General features: G+C 37.3%; 1 protein-coding gene across 14 annotated transcripts in view; it reads left to right on the top strand.

Annotated features, from left to right (window-relative positions):
- Positions 1-609: 609 nt before the first annotated feature.
- Positions 610-20,666, top strand: part of HTR1F (5-hydroxytryptamine receptor 1F) — a 156,096-nt gene continuing 136,039 nt past the window's right edge. For 4 of the 14 annotated variants that reach the window (XR_005382042.1, XM_038581178.1, XM_038581177.1 and 1 more), the window contains exons 1-2: positions 610-691; positions 14,942-15,036. The gene's annotated coding sequence lies outside the window, so the exon portion shown is untranslated. Of the gene's footprint in view, positions 692-942; positions 1,193-14,941; positions 15,037-19,014; positions 19,169-20,666 lie in introns of those variants that run through there. The other 10 variants (XM_038581176.1, XM_038581174.1, XM_038581172.1 and 7 more) reach the window with 7 other exon arrangements.

The raw sequence follows: 20,666 nt of genomic DNA, 5'->3' as shown, positions 1-20,666 counted from the left end.
GAAGACCAGCCACAGGAAAGGGCAAGATTTTTTCTCAAGGTCACATCCAGATTGAAACACTAGAAATGTATTCTAAGGCACTTGGAGAATAAACCCCAGTGGATGCCTTAGAATAAAATCTGGAATACACTCAGGTCCCCATTACCCTGCCTATCTCCTTTGTCACCCTTCCCCACCCCAATTATTTTTGAGGAAATGCCTGCTTTGTGAAATTGCGGGGAAACAGATCTCAAAGGGTGGTTCTCCATCCCAGTCCTGAAGACGCCTGCCTCTAACTCCCCCTTCTTTCCCGATCTGACCTCACCTCATTCCTAGCCACTCGATCAAAGGAGAGAGAGAGCGCGAGAGACTTGGAAGGAGAACCAACCACCAGGAAAAGCCAAGACTAAAGTCGTTGGCTGTTCACGTCATTTCCAGATTCCGTGAAGAGATCACCTCCAAGGTATCGCACAAGTTAGAGACGGCACTTTGCCCTCCCCGCGCCCTCCGCCAAGCACCGGTGGAAGACGAGGGAGGAGACGGCTGGGAGGAGAGGGAGGAAAGGGCTACAGCGCGGGAAGCACGACGAGAGCGGGCGCTGGGGGCGGGGACGGAGGCGGGGACGGAGGCGGGGACGGAGGCCGGGACAGAGGAGCCGCGCGACCGGACGCGGTGCCTCCCGGCTCGGGCCTGCGGCGGGGCGGCGCTCCGGGTGAGTGAGCGGCCCAGCGGGGCGGCGGCGCGGGGAGCCCGGGCAGGGTCGGCCCCCGCGGGAGGCCCGGGCAGCCCTGCGGGGCTGGAGCGCGACTCCTTCCCGACTCCTGTTTGGGGCGAACGCGGCGCGGGACGGCCACGGCGGCCTCGGCGCGCTCCGCCCGAGCCCCTGCGCTCCGGGGGCGAAGTTGCGGGGAGCGGTGCGGGCCCGGGCGGAGCTGCCGCTGCAGGCTGGGCGCGAGGGGCGCGACCCGGCCCAGGGGCGCCGGGGGAGGGTCCGAGGGCGCGACACCCCGCTTCGGGGCGTACTTCCGGCTCGTGAGGACCGGCCGCCGCCGGAATCCAGCCCCGCGAGGGCAGTGGAGTCCTCGAACCTGTCCGCGGGTGGGATGGCTCCGGGGAAACGGTCAGACAAACGTGAGGACCCGGGAGGAGGCGTAGGTCGGAAAGAAGGGCTGCAGTTTTCGAACTTGATTTCCCGCAGGTACAAACCACTGAGGTAAGGAGCAGGAGAGGGCTTCCACCTGGCGTCCGGCAAGGTGCTGGGGGGGCGGGGGGGCGGGGGGTGCAGGTCCTCCCCTACGGCCCGAGGCGCCTGGGGGGAGCGGGGGGTGCAGGTCCTCCCCTACGGCCCGAGGCGCCTGGGGGGAGCGGGGGGTGCAGGTCCTCCCCTACGGCCCGAGGCGCCTGGGGGGAGCGGGGGGTGCAGGTCCTCCCCTACGGCCCGAGGCGCCTGGGGGGGAGCGAGGGGAGGGCAGTGGAGCGAAGGAGAAAGGGGATCTGAGTGAGGATTGATATTCAAGGGTTCTGGTCCCCGGAGAGGCCAGGAGAGCGGATCTGTGAGCCTGGAAAGTTAGGAAATGAAACGCAGGAGATGGGAGAATATACACAGGGTGCCTCAAATGCTGAATTGGGGTTTGGGGTTTATTTACACTTTCACGAAAGAGGCGGCCCCTGATAGCGCACTGGCTGAGAGCTAATCCACGCACTTTGGAAGGAACCTTGAGACTTCATTTTCTGCATGTATTTTCCTGGCACTTTGACGATTGTAATGTAATTAAGCTGATTTGTTTACTGGACATTTAAGATGTCATAAGCAGGAAGAGTCACCAGCCACTCACATCAATTTTTCTGGAATATCTATGTAATCATTTCAGTTTGACGAAATTTTAGTGGGTGTGTTATACCAAAAGCCAGGAAAATGAAACAGATTCGAGATGGATTTCACTCTGGTTCCATTTATACACAGATCTTGAATTTGATGTGGCGATCAAAAATCTAACTCCTTAAGTTTGAATTGCCCCTTTTGTCAATGTATTTGTTGAGGAAGGAGTCCAGAAAACTGCCGGTTTTCACTGTGATGTGGGAGTGTCAAGAGCTAGAACAAACCGGAGGAAGATTTTCCATCCCCCTGGGCTTCCATTGCTGTTCCTCCTTCTCTGTCCCTTTCTCCTCTCCAAACTCATAAGCAGGTTTGAGCATCATCAGTATGTGTCTCCTCCGAAGCAAGTATAGCTCTTGCTCGTCTCCACCCCATTCAAATCTGTGTATCAGAGTTGGTCTTGACAATGAAAACAGTTATTCACTGTTTCCAATCAGAAGTGTTTTTCTATGCTTTGGGTATGGTTCATTATGCTCAGATATTTATAGAACAAATTTTATACTTCCTGGTATCCGCTTAGAAGTTCTCAGATGCGAAAATTAACTTATTTTTGTCCAAAAAATTTTAATGTATTTTTCCACACCTTCTTTAGTCAGTATGAATCATTTGTCAAGCCTGGTCCACTGAGGCTTATTACAGAGCTAATGAGCTTAGTTGTATCAAGGGTTTGTTCCCTTTCAACAGTTTATAAAGAACTCTAAGAATGGCACTTTTGAGTGCAAAAATTTGCACTCAATGCAAGTTTTGAGACTTTAATTCATTAGGCAAGTTTTATAGATGCGTGGAATTGAGCAATAGCACATTTGTAAAAGCAGCTTTTTGAGTTTTAAATAAATGTACTACTTCATTTTACTTCATTTTACTTCATTCTACTACTTCACTCGTTTTATAAAGTTCTTAAGCATATTGTTCTTTTAGAGATTATCAGAAAGCTGCTAATAAAAATAATACACCACAACTTTCTTAGCATTTTTTTTTGTTTTTAGTCAAAACTTGGGTACATATCTCTTTTAAAAGACTTACAAAATTATAATTCTTAACTGGAAATTAGAGGAGTGATTGTTTGAATTTTCTTATCTAGGAAGTGTGATCCCTTTTAATGAACTATTACTGAAATCACTTCAAAGATTTTTAAAGGGCACTTTCCAGGATATTAGTAATAAATGGCTAGTGTAAAGCAACACAGATATGGTAATATTTGAAAGGCCATGGCAGGATTCTTTTTTTTCAATATGAATTTAGGAAGTGGGAGTAAACAAGATGTAGTGTGTTGCTTTCTTATTGCTATTAATTGAAAGCACTAACAATCTTTAGGTGATGGAGTCCTGAGACCCATGGGGAAGCATCTGTAGTGATCTGATATAGAACCACAGTGCCTGTACCCCACCATGAGAAACCTTGCTTTTTTCTACCCCCTCAGCCTTAAATTATACAGGCAAGAGATACTCATGTCTGGTCTGAAAGTGATGAGCTTTTGAAGTGCTGTAGGGAAACTCATAATTGGCATCTGTAACAGAAATTATTATGTCCACTTAAGAGGTGCCTGGGTGGTGCTGTCGTTAAGCTCCTATCTCTTGATTTCAGCTGGGGTTGTGATCTCAGGGTCATGATCTCTGGGTGAGATCTAGCCCGGTGTGGGGTTCCATGCTCAGCACAGAATCTGCTTGAGATTCTCTTCTCCTCTCCCTCTATCCCTGCCCCACCTCAAATAAATTAATTAATTAATTAATTAATTAATTATTACTTCCACTTGAAAAGGTGCAAAAAGAAATGTCAGAACCTAGGACCAAACATAAATAAGCAAAAATTATATCAGTGAGTGAAGTAAGGTAGGGAGGGGGGAGGGGCTGTATTGATCTGATAATTTTTCCAATTTCTTGATGGTGTTTCCAGCTCTCAGAAGTAATAGATGACCTTTTAACTCATGACGTGGCATTTCTGTTTTCTTCTATGTACAGTAGGAGGCCATTAAAGCATTTCTAATGAGGAACAGTTTTACCAGGATCTTCTTGGTATTGTGTTGAAATAATTTGTTTAAGGACAAGAGGGAAAGGCCATTAGGAAGCTACTAGTTTCCTAGCCTTGTCTTTGACCAGAGTGATAGCAATGGATATACCAAATCCTGGATATATTTGAAGGTAAAGGTGACAAGACTTCATAATGTATGAGACGTGATCTCTGACAGAAGGAAAGGAATCAAGCTGATGCATAGATGTATGACCAGAACAGTGGAAAGAATGCAACTGTCACTAACTAATATGGGAAGCATAAAGAGAAGCAGTTAAGTTTTGAGCAGCCTGTTAGATCTTCAGATGCAGGTTCACAAGAGTAGTTGGGACAGAGCTCCGGGAAAAAGTCAGAGTTGGAGATAAAAAATGTCTAAATCACTACTGTGTAAATGATATTTAGAACAATGAGACTTTATAAAATGATTTAAGGAGAGAATTATTTAAAGCATCAGACTGAGGAAAGAGCTCTAGAACAATCCAAAATATGAGCACTGAAAAGAGTAGGAGCCAGAAAAGTAACTCAGAAGGAGCAGTCTGAAATAGGGGGAAACCCAGAAGAGGGTAGTATCAGGGAAGCCAGAAGAAGAAAGTATCTTAAGAAGAAATGAGATCACCTATATCCAGGATGCTGAAGAGTTAAATTATGTGAAGACACAGAATTACTTTGAAATTTTATTTGGTCTTGGTAAGAGCTATTTCAGCTGAAATGGTGGTGATAAAAGATTGACCGATAAGGATTGAACAAAGACTGGTGATTCCAGTCCAAGGAATTTATCTTACAAATATATTTGCACTTAGGAAAGATAATTTATGTTCCAAGAAACTCCCCGTAGATTTTTATACAGGTCAACAATTGAAAACAATAAATACCTGTAAATGGAAAACAAGTCAGATAAACTATGTACATTCATTCGATGGAATACTGTCCAGCTGTTAAAATTATTAAGGCAGCTTTCTATGTCCTAACATGAAAAGATTTTTAAAGTATATTGAAGAGAAAAAATTGCAATCTGGTGTGCATGGTATATTATCATTCGTTAAAGAACAAAGAAAAATAAACCTGTGTATGAAATAATATATTTAAAAAATGGGTACTAGTTGTTGCTTATAGGGAGGAAAACTGAGCAGTAGGGTACAATAACAGGAGGGAGATGAAGTCTTCTGTATACTTTAATATCTTTGTTATGTGCACACAGTTATTCAAAATACCAAATCAAATTTTATATACAAATCTGAAAAAATATGTAATTTAAAGTAATAAAGAGAAAAAAGAAGAACGGGAGGTGAGAAGTGAAAAATCTATAAAATAGCTCTTTCAGATAAGAGGATTAAAAGTAGCTAGAGCAGGCCATGGAGATTTTGTTTTTAAAACAGGAAATTTAATGTTGGAAATAGACCAATGAGAATGAACCAGCAGAAGAAAGAGATTATTTAAAAAAGAGAGCGAGAACAATTATGGGAGTAAAGTCAATTATTTGTAGTGTATAAAATATAGAATTCCAGACCTAGTGAGGGAGAGAACTAGTGAGACTAGGAATAGGGATAGTGCCTTTTCCTACAAAACCCCCGTTCTGTATCAGTCCTTTGGTCATCCTCTTATATTGCTAGAGCTAAGTGCTGCCTTGGACATTTGTATAAACTCTCCAAATTGATTCTACCATAAAGTCTTAGTTCTAATGTCATTTGGACACTTAGCCTCTCATCAAAACTTTTTTCTTAACTATTGGTTGGCATTTTTTTTTAACCATTGGTTGGCATTCTCTCCAGTTCTCTAAGGCAGCCTGAGCCCAGCTTGCCACCTGTCTCTGCCCCTGCCCTCTTTGCTCTCAGAATGATTCTTCTTGAGGAATTCAGACGCTCCCAGAAATGAAGCTCCCTCCCCTCTTCTAACTCTTGTATATTTAGCTGCTTAGCTAACTCTCCTCTGCTCCAATCCTAATAGTCAAGCTGACCTCCTTCTCTGCTCTGGATTCTACAATCCAGGATTGTGGAGCAATCCAATCCAGAGCAATGGATTCCCCCATTGCATCTGAACCTTGCTTCAATAACCATTCTTTTTATCACCTGCAGCTTTAACTTCTTCTTCATGTAATGACTCCATCTATTACATTTATTAAAATCATATTACTCCCAGGACGCCTGGGTGGCCCAGAGGTTGAGTGTCTGCCTTGGGCTCAAGGCATGATCCCCAGAGATCGGGTCCCACATCGGGTTCCCTGCAAGGAGCCTTCTTCTCCCTCTGCCTGTGTCTGCCTCTCTCTGTGTGTGTGTCTCTCATGAATAAATAAAGTCTTTTTAAAAAATCATATCACTCTCATCCTTACAGCAAGCATACAGAAAAGACTGTCATGATCCTGAATAATCCCTATATTTAGTCCTATTGACTCCTTTTCTCAGCCAGCTTCTAGAAAAAAAACTTATTTTTATTTCTTGCCACAATCCCCTCCACTCCCACTAACTCCTTCCCACCATGCTGACTTCCACTCCCACCACCCCATGAAGCTCCTGTGGCCACTGTCACCATATTTTTAAACCATGGGCTACTGATCACTGAAACCTTAGCTTGCTAGGCTCCGTAGGAGTAGTTGACAAAGTTAGTCATTTTTTTTTTAAGATTTTATTTATTCATGAGAGACACACAGAGAGAGAGGCAGAGACAAAGGCAGAGGGAGAAGCAGGCTCCATGCAGGAAGCCCGACGTGGGACTTGATCCCGAGTCTCCAGGATCAGGCCCTGGACTGAAGGCAACGCTAAACCGCTGAGCCACCCGGGCTGCCCCATAAAGTTAGTCATTAAACATTCATGTCTTCCCTTCCATTAGAGTCAAAGTTAACTTTCTTGCTCTTAAAGTTAGTGACAGCACTTTCTTGGTCCAGTTTGTCTTTGAATTTTACTTCTTCATTCATTTGGTGATCCTCTTCCACTGTCTATCCTTCGTTCTCTTCTCCATTCACTGCCATTTTTCTTATTCTCCTTTGGTCAAAGATCCCTTTGAGAATCTAAAAACAAAAAGGAACAAACTACTATGGCATAATAATGCATGTAGATACAAATATTTACAGATAATTTTGAGGTATTAGGAATCCTTCCTAAATTTTTTGATAAAATATCAATACCTACTGTGATTTCATTTACCTCCAAATGAGATGATGGGTCCTGGTTATTTCAAATGTGAGGACGAATTTCAGTTTTAACATTGCCTAATGGTTCTCTTTTGCTGTATCCACATCCGAACACATACTACCTTCATGAGTTTTTGATACCTTCACACTACATGATTTCTTCACATAATTTCTCTTTAATTTGAATCACATCTTAAGATATAAATAATGTTCTTATCACTGTTGTTAGTGTAAAATCAATATTACTGCCACAAATAACAGGCAATAATTTAAAAATGATATGGAAAAAAAGTAGTGATCTTATTAAATTTTAATCAGGTACTTATTGCCAGCTAAAAGCTTTGAGCCTGAGGCCAGCATATAAGGGAGATAGCAAAAGTTAATAACAAATCTTCAACAAACTGCCACTCTCTCAAGGGCTTAATCCAAAGTGAAAGAACACTGAAAAGGAAATAAATTCCTTACTTTGTGATACAGTGTTATTTAATGCCATGATCTAGTGCAAGTAAAGTCATGTTATACAGCACCCATGGGACTTGTACTTGGGACAATTTCCCTTTCTTCTACATATGCAACCCAAACCTCCTCATTAAGCTACAGACCTGGAGATCACCATATGGACAGATAAATGACCTCAGGGTCCAGCTAACAGGTGCACAATTAAACTCATCTTCTTTCTCCCCTAAATGTATAAATCTCTTATATTCTATATCCCATCAGAGAAACTTTTGGATTCCTTTTTTAAAGTTTTTCTGAAAAAAAAATTTAAAAAAATAAAGTTTTTCTGCATACCCAGCCAAATCCAATCAATCTGATGGGTCTCTTGAATCTAATTTCCTGATCATCCATTAACTTACTTTAACTTGATATGCCTGGCCTGGACCTTTTTAAGTACCTTTAACCCCATATCCCTGGACTAAGCTTTGTCCCCATGAGTCATTTGTCCCATACGGTCACCAAATTAATTTTAGAGATTGGCTGTCCGATGCTTAAAATCCTTTGGTGGCTTCCCATTTTCTTCTTCTAGAGCTCACTCTCCTAACCCTCCTTTACCTGGATTGCTGCTCCAGCTCCCTTCCTACCACTCTTCCTTGCCAACCTCTGGTTCAGCAGTAGGGAACCTCTCAGACTCATCTGACATATGAGGTTTTTCCACTCTGTTCCTTACTTAGCTCTGGATGTCCTTCCTTCTACCTGGAAAATTTTTAGTCATTTGCCAAAATCCACATTTATTTCTTTTCCTTTCCAGACGCTTACTTTAGCCAGAAAACAACGTACCCCTGAACCCTGGTTATGAACCTTTAGCAACGAACCTACAGCTTCTGTGCTGCACTCACCAGGGTATTTGTATTTTATTTATTTACATATGTCTTCTCTCCAATTAGACCAGTGAGTCCTCGAATGCCAGAAATCAGTCTTTTTTCATCTGTTTCTGCTGACTTAATGAACCCTCATGTTTGGCACAAGGGGCATCAAAGACAAACTTCTCTGACTCCCTTGTTGCTTGTGGTGGAAGTGGTTGTAAACAAGCCATGGCACTGAACACTTCACAGATCCCCTTGGGTGGGAGAGATTTTCGAAAAATCATTTCAAAAACGTCTCTTTCTCTATACAGTGGTGTCTCTAAGATATTTCACTCTTTTGAACTATTTAATTAAATTAATTAGATTAAATTGCCAAAAAAGTCAGAGAAGCTTCCAACATAATCTGCTATACCCACAATCTCCAAAACAGATGGCTGTTTTTCTCATATAATGAAACCTCAAGGGAAGAATATTATATAATCTCACTCAATAGCCTGCTTTAGTGTTCAACTATTTTTAGTTTTTTAGACAATATAAATTTATGTTGCTATAGTTGCTCTACTTTTTATAAAGTGGACAGTATGTGGTTGCATTTTCCTCATATCAAATTTTCATCTATTTCAAAACAATGTCAACTAATATTGAAGGAAAGTATCTCAATTAAATCAGGATTCATTGATACTTATTCTTTTTTTGCAAAAGTCTGCCTCTTAGCTATTTAAGAGGTCTTTGGCTCCAGTTCAACTTGTATCTTTCCTCTCTTTTTATTTCTCCATCTTGTAACTAATATATATCAGTGTATTCACATGCTCATAGTGAGAACTGATGGAATAAAATCATCCATGAGATAGAGATTTATATAAATAGAAACCAGTATCTACACTAAAATAGTCAAGGTCATGTGCAAATACTCAGCTATCAAAAGTCCTAATTTTAGAATCATGTTTTTTAATCTTGCAACGCTTCACTTTTTGAGGCATTTGTCATATTTTTAAAAGTCTGTTTCTACAGATTTATATTCTTATGATTTTGTCTTCTGATTGCCACAGCAAGCACAATTCCTGACTACTGCATTAATAGCTAACACAATTTCAGGAAAAGCCTGATCTGGCTCATGCTTACAAGCACAGGTGGTTTAGTCATATGATACAAGTAATAATTAATATGTTAGTTGTATATTTTCATAACTTCTTATTAAATAGTGTTTGAAATAATGAGCTCCAGATTTGGAAAGTGGTCATTTCAACACTCTGCGTGTCATTCGGTGCAGCCACTGCCACACAACACTAATAACTCCAGGCATCTTGTAGCTGTTCTTTGGCATCTTGGCAACTGTGCTTGACAAAGCAAGGACCCATCAATCTTGACAATTCTAGTTGAAGTAAAAGCAATGGAGCTCTCTATTCTTACCTTGCATAACTAAAGTCTAGATTGTGATTTTGACCCTTCCTGTTTTAAGAAAAAATAGCTTGAATTTTAAATGCTCAAAGAACCATTTTCTCTCAAATTCATCTAGGGATCTTCCTTACCCCTCTTTGCTGATTACTTCCAATTAGCCACATTGTTCGTCCAAAAACAGAAGAGAGAAACTAATATTCCTCCCTTCATAGGCATAATCCTGGAAAGGGCTTTCAAATGAATGGGTTAAAGTTCTGATAAACTTCATTTTTTGTCCTCAAGAAGGTTACCAAGGTTTAGCAAAAATCTATGCAAGTTTCCTTCCAATGCTTATTGTCTCTATATATTCTGTCACTTAAAAGCATTTGCAACCTTTCATTAAACATTCTTGCTACCTCAGGACCTAAGTGGAGAAAAGTCTGTCAAGACTGTTGCACTTTTTAAAAAGTATCACGTGTATAGTATAAAAGTATATATATATATATATATATATATATATATATATATATAGTATAAAAGTATCAAGTGTTTCACACCATTGTAAACTTGTAGACAGGCAGAAATTCTGCAGTGGCTAAGGAAATTGGATTAAAACCACTATCACATGTTGGAACATTAGAGCTTTTGGAAAAGCATCTAATTTAATGTAAGATACACATATGCAGAATTCACAGTAAAACAGTAGGGAAGTGTTTTCTGAACGGATAAATATATGATTGTCTGTAGCATAAAAATGGTATTGGACTCACAAAATGAAAATGTCAAGTAGAAGGAATGCTCTTGCCCTGGACACAAATTCATTGAGTAGAAGAAAAATCAACAAAATCAGAACTATATATAATTCCATGAGTGTAATCAAAATGGCTTGCAAACTAACTGTTTGATAGTTTTTATAGTTGCTTTCCAATGTTTTATTGTATATTATTTTCATATCCAGGCAGGAATGATTATGCCCATTTTACAGAAGAAATAAGTGATACCCAGAGACTTTAAATATTTTGTCCTAAATTCTGGGACTGGCTCGGTGGGGGGAAACAAATCCACATTTCACTTTAATCCAATCATCTCTCAACTGTAGAATATGTTGCCCTTTGACCCTAAAGTATTTGAGAAAAAACTGCATCCTCCTCTGAATTCTTTTTTAAGGTACATTTTATCATTTTCATTGTTAGGTTTAAAACAAAAATGAATTGCAAAAAATTTTTTTTTAAAGATTTTATTTATTTATTCATGAGAGACACACAGAGAGAGAGAGGGGCAGAGACACACGCAGAGTGAGAAGCAGGCTCCATGCAGGCAGCCCAACGCAGGACTCGATCCTGGGTCTCCAGGATCAGGCCCTGTGCTAAAGGCAGTGCTACACCACTGAGCCACCCCGGCTGCCCTGAATTGCAAAATCTACACTTAAAACTGAAAAGTATTTTCTCTCATACTACATTCTTTACAGATGCTTCCAATATATAAAAATATGATATTATTCTAATTATATTTTCATCATTATTGAAAACATGAATATATAAAACTAAAGAAAAAGAGTAAAAAGAAAAAGAAAAAAAAACAAAAGTCTCTGTAATTATATTTTCACAAGAATTGAGTATTACAGCTTAGTTTTTTACAAACTTTTGCTGAATTGATAGCCAAAATTATATATCTCTTGTTGATATTGGTGTATTTTTCCTTTGATTACTTATAAGATTGAATCTAATTTTTTAAATTTTTATGGTCATTTGAATTTCTACTTTTTGAATTATCCGTGCTTTTTTTGCTTTTACTATGGATATGTTTATGTTTTTCCAAAGCTTTGTTTGTCATATGCTATAAATTTTCCCTTTTGTTGGTACCTTTGAACTTGTTCCATGGTAATTACTGATGGCACTTAGGTTTAAATTTTATGTAGTTTGACATTTCAGTTTTTTGCCTTGGTTTGGTTTAGCTTCCTGAAACCAGAAGTAAGTTTACAACTTTCCATTCCAAGATCAGTTGGATATACATTGATATTTTCCAATATTTTTTATCTTATTTTCTAGTTAGCTCTTTGATCAACCCTTAATTCATTTTTATTTATCATGTATGACCTTTTCTTCCTAAAGATTTACCCTGTTGCCTCAATACCATCTTTTAAAAAGTCATTTTATCTTCATTGGTATGAAATATTAAATCTGTCACCTACTAGATGCTTCTCTTTGCAGTGATCAGTTGTGTCTAGTTGCTGTCTCTCATTGTTACAACACCTGCATTACTTTTAGTTATTGTGAATTGTGCATTATTTTAGCAAATGTATGGCAAAGGTTTTCTATCATTCTTCCTCACAATTTTACATATTTTTCCTTAGTGAGCATGGCCAATTTTCTGAGATATCAAATAAGTTAAGATTTTTATTGGAATAAGCATTTTAAATACATTTAGTGGGGAAAGACTAACTGGATTTCCCATGAAAGAATATGATATCTCTCCATTTACTTAAGACTGATTTCATATTGTGAATAAAGTTTTATAATAGACTTCTCATGAGTTCTACACATTTCTTATTTGGATTTTTCCTAAGTATTTTATGTTATGGAATAGTAAGATGACATGATTATTTCTTATCACATCTTCATGTGGTTATTAAGGTTAGTTCACAGAAAAGTGCTAAAACAAATGCTCATTTATTTTTATTCATTTATCTTTAATCTATTTAATTTTCTAAGTTTTTTGTTAAATAAATAGACTTTTTATTCTCTTGGCTATTTAAAATAGGCAGTAATATATTCAGAATCCAGAAATTTTGTCTGGTTTATGTTTTAAGCAAAAACAATAGTATATAATTCATAAATCTATTCCATTAGAACTACTAAATATCATTCTCGATAGTACAAACCAAATAGTGTACCATTGAATTCTAATGTTCTTCTTTAATTTATAAGTTATTTTGAAGAAGCAATTATGAGTGACAAAGTTTTAGGTTTTTGTGTTTAAAATTTTCAATTCATGGTTATTCTTAGTATTATATTGTGTCAGAAAATGTGGCCAGCATGATTTCTATTTGAGATGCTTATGTAAGGTCTTGGGGATTTTTGGTTTATATATGTTTAGCTTGTGTAAAATATCACTGCACACTTGAAAGAATGAATTATGTGCTATATATGGCACTAAAATTTAGCACTATTTATATCACTTCTCTTGTTATTTTATATGATTAATCTGTTACTTGTTTATAGAGATCCATTAAAGTTTCCTTCTACAATTGTAGTTGTCTATTTGCCAGTGGACACTAAACTTACTATTTGGATATTGTGGTGCTTGATTATTGGGCACTTAAAGATATATGGTTGTCTAGTTTTCCTACATGAAATTTACTTTCTCTTTTTCCTTCATTGAATTCATCTTGTTTAATATTAGCCTTATTGTCTTTCTTTTCTTTAGGTTTGCCTCAAGTTGTTGGCCTGAATCATTTTAAATTGAATTTTTCTTACAAGGAAAATATTATTAGCTTTTATTTTTACCCAATCTGGACATTCAATCTGGATACTTTTCCCCTTTTAATAGATGAGCTTACCTTACATTTGTGATTAGCTACTTTAAATATAACATTCCATTGTACCTAGACCAAAAAAATTTCAGCGTTTCCTTCTTTCTTCTTTTGTCACAATCTTTTGATATTGATGGATAATTTCTTAATTAGTTTATTCTTTTCAGTATCATGGCCAAGTGGAGTTGATATGCAATCTATTAGAAATTGATATAAATCACTGTTTAAATTTCTTATCATTTCTAAGATTGTGTAGCCTGATAGAAGTGAAGGGAACAAATGGTTTGATTATTTTCAGGACATTTGATAGAGATGTGTTGTGAAAAGAAGCATTCCTACAAAGTGCTCAAACTGCTTGATTCAATAGCTCTTGGCACAACTAAACATTTAAGTTGCAATTTTAAAAGGGGGCATGGTAGGACTATGAATACATTAGAGGAAAAAAGGAAATTGATGGGTTTTATTTTGTAATAGTGGGAAGTCTTTGAAGCATGAAGGACATGACAATAATGTTTCAAATGTCAACAGATGAAAACTCAGTTCTGGAAGATATATAATAGTAAAGGAAAGAGATTAATGTTAAAATTATTTCTAACAATGCTTTTGGATGAAAATGTTTTGAAACTAGTGGTATTCTGGTAAATGTTTATCAACCAACAAGGAGGGAGAGCAAGAGCCCACATTTGTAGAGTTTTCATAGTGCCAACAGTATAGATGCTTCTGACATAATCAGTTCCAAATTACCAAAGTGAACTCACTGAACACAGTTGGGAAGAAATGTACCTGATGACTTACAGCCAGTGGGGACTAACTCCAGCATACCTCTAGTGTAATCTTAGTAACATTTCTAAAAATGATTACCAGGCTATGAAAGACCTAACTGGTAAAAAAATAAAGGGTATTTTGTACCTGGTGGTAGGTAGTTTCATATATAAAGTATTGAAGAGTGATGCAATCCAAGACCATTGAAACCATTAGAATCAGAAGCTGATGGGCTTCAATCCCAGCGTCACCACCTAGTGTGTGATTTTATGCAAAATAACCTAATTTATCTAAGCCTTACTATATTCATCTGTAAAATTCTGAATAATGAAAGCTATTTCGCAGGCATCTTGTGATGACTAAAAGATACAATAACTAAGAATGTAGCTGATATATAAGTAAATAATAATAATTTTTTCTCCATCTTCTGTGCTACTCATTTCCTTTTTCCTGTCCTTACTCATTGGAATGTAGTAAAATGAGGTCAGAGTTGATGCAATATAATTAGTAAGGAAATGGGTCATGTCTCTAGTGTTGGCACACCTAACACCTATGTAGCAACCTGAAAAATGGCTTTTAGAAGCACCTGGGTGGTGCAGTTGGTTAAGTGTCTGACTCTTGGTTTCATTTCATCTCAGGCCATTATGTCAGGGTCATGAGATTGAGCCCCATGTCTAGCTCCATGTTCTGCTTGAGACTCTTTCCCTCTCCCTTTGCCCTTCCCCCTACACTGCTGTCTCCCTCTCTCTCTCTCTTAAATAAGTAAAATAATCTTTTCAAAAAAATGGCTTTTATATAGGAAGGAGAATTCTTGAGAAATGCAGACACCACAGGAAGAATTCAAGAAGATTTACCTACATTTGTTTTCTTTTCCATATTTGAAGTGTTAAAATAAGCACAAGACTTTGAAGAAGCAAGGGGACGGGACAATAGCACATGGATAAGGTTTATGACTCAGTGCTGTTGCTTATCATTTGCAGCCTCTATGGTGAAGGAAAAGGAGACAAAGAATGTGGAAAGGGTATTGAGTGGATCAACCTATTGTATTTGCCACAAAAATACAATTCTGCAAAAGGTAAAAATAATATGTTATGGGAATGCATGGGAGAAAATAAATTTTGGCTATAATAAACAGGAAAAGACTTAAAAGCCTGACATTTAAAATGATACTTGCAGGATTTTGATCAATGGAAATTGTCAGATTTGGGGTATTTTCAGTGAATCAAATAACAAAAAAATGAATTAACACAAAAGTATAAGATTTCTTTTAATGAAAAAGCAAGTAACCTAATATATTTCAAATACAAACTAGACCCAGGGTAGGATTAGGAAATATACTTCAAAAATAGCTTGGTATGTGATCAACAAATGAGCCTATGGCAGAGTTTCTATTTTGTAGAAATATAACTGTAGAAATAAATATAATTCTATTTTGCAGAAATATAATTCTATTTTGCTGCTTTATATATGTTTCTATTTAATTCCCAAATCAATACTAAAAAGAAAACATCATCTCATTTTATGGAAAAGGAAACTACTGACAATTATACATGGATGGTATAGGGATACAACTTATCAGCAGAGAGACATTGAAATGTTTTTCATTTCAATGGTGCTTTTGCCCTTTCTGCTATATAAAACAAAAGTTATCTAGGTAGGTATTTCAGGACTATTATCCAAGCTTTCATTGAGGAATAAGTTAGCCAACCTACTCTCTTTCAGTGATTAGCTTGGATTAATTTTTTGAGTTTCATTTGCAGAGAACCATGCCTTGAGGTATTTGAAGCATGACAAGAGAATGGGATTAAGCAAAAGACATGTGCAAATATGATTCTAGTGGAGAAGAAGGACTTAGCTGAGTGGCTAGGGAGATATCATTCTCTTCTAATTGTTCTTATTGAAATCATCAGGGACCTCCAAATTGATAAATTCAGAAAACAGCCTTCAATTTTCATCCTATCTTATTGCTTGGCAGTAGTTGCTATAATTTATAGAAGTTCTCTTTTTTAAAAAACCACTTTACTGGGGTGCAATTGGCATATAAAAAGCTGTATTTAGGTATGTATACAACGTGATATGTTTTAAGATAAGTACATGTGTGAAAACATCACCACAATCTATGCCATAAACATATCCATCAATTCCAAAAGTTTTATCTTGCCCTCTTTATTTTTTTTGGTAATAAGGACGCTTAACAAAATATTCAGAAATAAACCTAACTGGGGCACCTGGGTGGCTCAGTCACGTAAGTGGCTGGCTCTTGATTTTGGCTCAGGTCATGATCTCAGGGTGATTGGCATACGAAAACACATTTAATTTTTGTATGCTGATTTTGTATTCCGCAACTTTGCTGAATTCATTTTTTAGTTCTAATAGGGGTTTTGTTGTATGTGTGTGAAATCCTTAGGATTTTCTACATATAAGATTGTGTCATCTGCAAACAGAGGTAATTTTACTTCTTCTTCTCAGCTTTGGATTCCTTTCTTTTTCTTGCCTGATTGTCCCGGCTAAGACTTCTAGTACTATGTTGAATAGAAACGACAAGAGCAGGCATCCTAGTCTTGCTCCAGATTTTAGAGGAAAAGCTTTCGGTTTGTCACCATTGAGTATGATGTTAGCTGTGAGTTTTTTGTATAAGACCTTTATTGTGTTGAGGTAAATTCCTTTTATACCTAATTTGTTGAGAGTTTTTATCATGAAAGTGTATTGATTTTGTCAAATGCTTTTTCTGCATCTGTTGAGATGATTATGTAATTTTTAGCCTTCATTCTTCTAATATAGTATCACACTGATTCATTGGCATATGTTAAACCATCTTTGTATCTCAGGTATAAACCCCACTTGGTCCATGTATATGATCCTTATAATGTACTGTTGAATTTGATTTGTGAATATTTTGTTGAAGAATTTTGCATCTACATTCATCAGAGAAATTGGCAAATTTTCTTTCTTTATGGTATCTTTTATTAGGCTTTGATATCAGGGTGATGCTGGCCTCATAAAATGAGTCTGGAAGTGTTTCCTCTTCTATTTTTAGCAGAGTTTAAGAAAGATTGGTATTAATTTTTTTAATGTTTGGTAGCATTAACTAGGGAAGTCATCTGGTCCTGGGCTTTTTCTTTGATAGAATATTTTTTATTTCTTATTCCATTTCCTTATTTGTTATTCATCTATTCATGCTATTTCTTTTTTTTTTTAGCATTTTTTTTATTGGTGTTCAATTTACAAACATACAGAATAACCCCCAGTACCCGTCACCCAAACACTCCCACCCCCCACCCTCCTCCCCTTCTACCACCCCTAGTTCATTTCCCAGAGTTAGCAGTCTTTACGTTATGTCTCCCTTTCTGATATTTCCCACACATTTCTTCTCCCTTCCCTTATATTCCCTTTCACTATTATTTATATTCCCCACATGAATGAGAATATATAATGTTTGTCCTTCTCCGACTGACTTACTTCACTCAGCATAATCCCCTCCAGTTCCATCTATTTCTTTTTTTTTTTTTTTTAATTTTTATTTATTTATGATAGTCACAGAGAGAGAGAGAGAGAGGCAGAGACACAGGCAGAGGGAGAAGCAGGCTCCATGCACCGGGAGCCCGACGTGGGATTCGATCCCGGGTCTCCAGGATCGCGCCCTGGGCCAAAGGCAGGCGCCAAACCGCTGCGCCACCCAGGGATCCCCCATCTATTTCTTTTTGATTCAGTCTTGTTCTATTACAGGTCTTTATGAATTTATCCATTTATTTTACATTTCTAATTCATTGGTTATAATTATTCACAGTAGCCTCTTATGATCATTTTTTTTTAATTTCTGGGGCATCACTTGTAATATCTCTTTTGTTTTTTATTTTATTTAAGAGTCTTCTCTCTTTTTTCTTGATTGGTCTAACTAAAGATTTGTCAGTTTGTTGATCTTTTCATAAAAACCAACTCAGTGATTTTTTTCTATTTTTTTTTACTATTTATTTCATTTATTATTGCTCTAACCTTTTTATTTATTTATTCTGCTAACTTTAGGATGTTTGTTCTATCTTTTTTAATTCCTTGAGAAGTAGAGTTAAATTGTTTAAGATCTTTTTTATTTTTTAATATAGACATTTATTACTATATAATTCTCTCTTCCTACTGCTTTGCTGTACTCTATGATTTTGGTATATTGTGTTTTTATTTTCATTTGTTTCAAGATAGTTTCTAAGTTTCCCTTTGATTTCATTTTTGACTCAATGGTTGTTTAAGAGTGTATTAACTTCCATGCATTTGTGGATTTTCTCATTTTCCTTTTGTTATTGTAGTCTTCTGATATTATGGCTGGAAAAGATACTTAGAATGATTTTACCCTTCTTAAATTTGTTGAGATTTGTTTTATGACCTAGCATGTAATCTGTCCTGGAAGCTATTCTACATGCACTCAAGAAGAATGTTTATTCTGCTGTTGGGTAAAACATTTTGTACATGTCCATTAGTTCCATTTATTCTAATGTTGTTCAAATGATGTTTTACCTTACTGATTGTCTCCGTTATTGATTGTGGAGTACTGAAGTCTTCTACTATCATTATATCATATTATATTATATATCTTTAATCAAATTTTTGTGGTTATAGTTATCCTTTGTGCTCTTATTTTTTTATTGGAGTTCGATGTGCCAACTATATGTATAACACCCATTTCTCATCCGGCCAGGGACACTATATCATACCTAAAGGGTCTATGCAACAAGAAGACCTAACAAACATGAATATTCATGCCCCTAATGTAGGAGCTGCCAAGTATATCAATCAATTAATATTCAAAGTAAAGACCTACTTAGATAATAATACACTAATAGTAGGAGATTTCAACATGGTACTTTCTGCAAATGACAGATATTCTAGGCAGAACATCACTAAAGAAACAAGGGCCTTAAATGATACACTGGACCGGATGGATTTCACAGATATCTACAGAACTTTACATCAGAACACAACTGAATACACATTCGTCTTTTCCTTGACTTTTAACTGTTCTTTCTATAGAATTTGTTTTTTTTTTTTTTTTTAATTTTTGAAGGGTAATTCTTGAAAGGCAATAGGTTTGGCAAAAGCAAGGAGGAAGAGGAGTGATAAAATCAAGTACCTTGGGCAGCCCGGGTAGCTCAGCGGTTTAGCGCCGCCTTCAGCCGATGGTGTGATCCTGGAGACCTGGAATCGAGTTCCATGTCAGGTTCCCTGCATGGAGCCTGCTTCTCCCTCTGCCTGTGTCTCTGCCTCTCTTTTTCTCTCTGTGTGTGTCTCTTATGAATAAATAAATAAAATCTTAAAAAAAAAAATCTGCCAGTCTGAATTTCTCAACTGAGAACAACCTAGCAATCACATTTTCAACAAAATCTTCCTAGAATCTCTCTACAAATTGTTTTTCAACTTACTGGCCTTTCACCACTCCTATTTGTATATATTTATATTTGAACTTATTACTATTTAGGTGTAGATTATATATAAAAATATCTCTCCCACCCTCATTATGCCATGGTCTTCTGAAAGGCAAGGAATATGTCTTTAATTATGGTGTACTCAGTAACTACTAACTAAAATAAGGTATAAAAAAGCATCATATGCATATTTAATAAGCAAATGAAAATTCAGTGAATTAATACTCCCTGGGCGTCTTATTAATAGTATCACTCTATTAAAGTCTGTAAACATTTTGCATCTCTGTTTAATTTACCAGCAAAGAGCTCTAATTTTTAGCTTCCTTAAAATCTCAAAATTGTATCAAAATAATAAAATGAATTACAGAAATGTTTTGTAAACAAAAAGTATTATATGCACAAAGTAGACCAGTTTGAATGTTATGAGTCCATAATTTTTCTGAAGTTCCAAATAGCTACACAAATGCATGCAGGCACATTCACGTCTATACACAAATGAAATTAAATGCTGCCAGATTCATCATCCTTACTGATTCCTACATTTCCCAATGTATAGGAAAAGTATTGGTTTTGCTGATTTGGTAGCCCTGCAACTGAATACTACCAGAGGACGTATTAACTTCATTCAACTAGCTTTCTTAATTTTCTTATACTACATCATTATTGTCCTCTTAGACTTTAGGTTCCTGAATATGGAAAGTGCATCTTTATATGATACATATCATTATATACAAATAGTCAATAAAAGTCATCTTTAGTAGTGATAATGATTTTCTGAATGGTTATAAACAGGATTGGAAGTAATAAAAAAAAAAACTGATACACAGCAAGAAGAGTCAAGCAGTAGTCCTTTATCATCCATATCCATTACAAAACTACTATGCAAAATAGTATGCATTTTAGCTAGCAAAACATTTACAACTCCTTGAAACTATATTAGGTGGGAGTGCTACACTTGTTGAATTGCTGAGAGCTCTGGCTTTTTGTGTTCTGTTCTATATGAGCTAAGCAATGCTTTTGACATCATGCAAACTGTTAAATTTTACAAATGAGATGCACAGCTGGAATGTGACTCAACCTCTGCTCTGGCAATCTTTGGATACCTTCACTCCAAGTGACCTAAAGGAAATTTTAATCTAAAAAGTTAAAGAAGGACAACCCAGGTGGCTCAGCAGTTTAGCGCCGCCTTCAGCCTGGGGCCTGATCCTGGGGACCTGGGATCGAGTCCCACCTCAGGTTCCCAGCACGGAACCTCTTCTCCCTCTGCCTATGTCTCTGCCTCTCTCTCTCTGTG

Source organism: Canis lupus, chromosome 31 (assembly GCF_011100685.1).
Source record: "Canis lupus familiaris isolate Mischka breed German Shepherd chromosome 31, alternate assembly UU_Cfam_GSD_1.0, whole genome shotgun sequence".
Lineage (NCBI taxonomy): Eukaryota > Metazoa > Chordata > Mammalia > Carnivora > Canidae > Canis > Canis lupus.
Note: the sequence above shows the minus strand (reverse complement) of the source record. Positions and strands in the feature narration are given on the sequence as shown.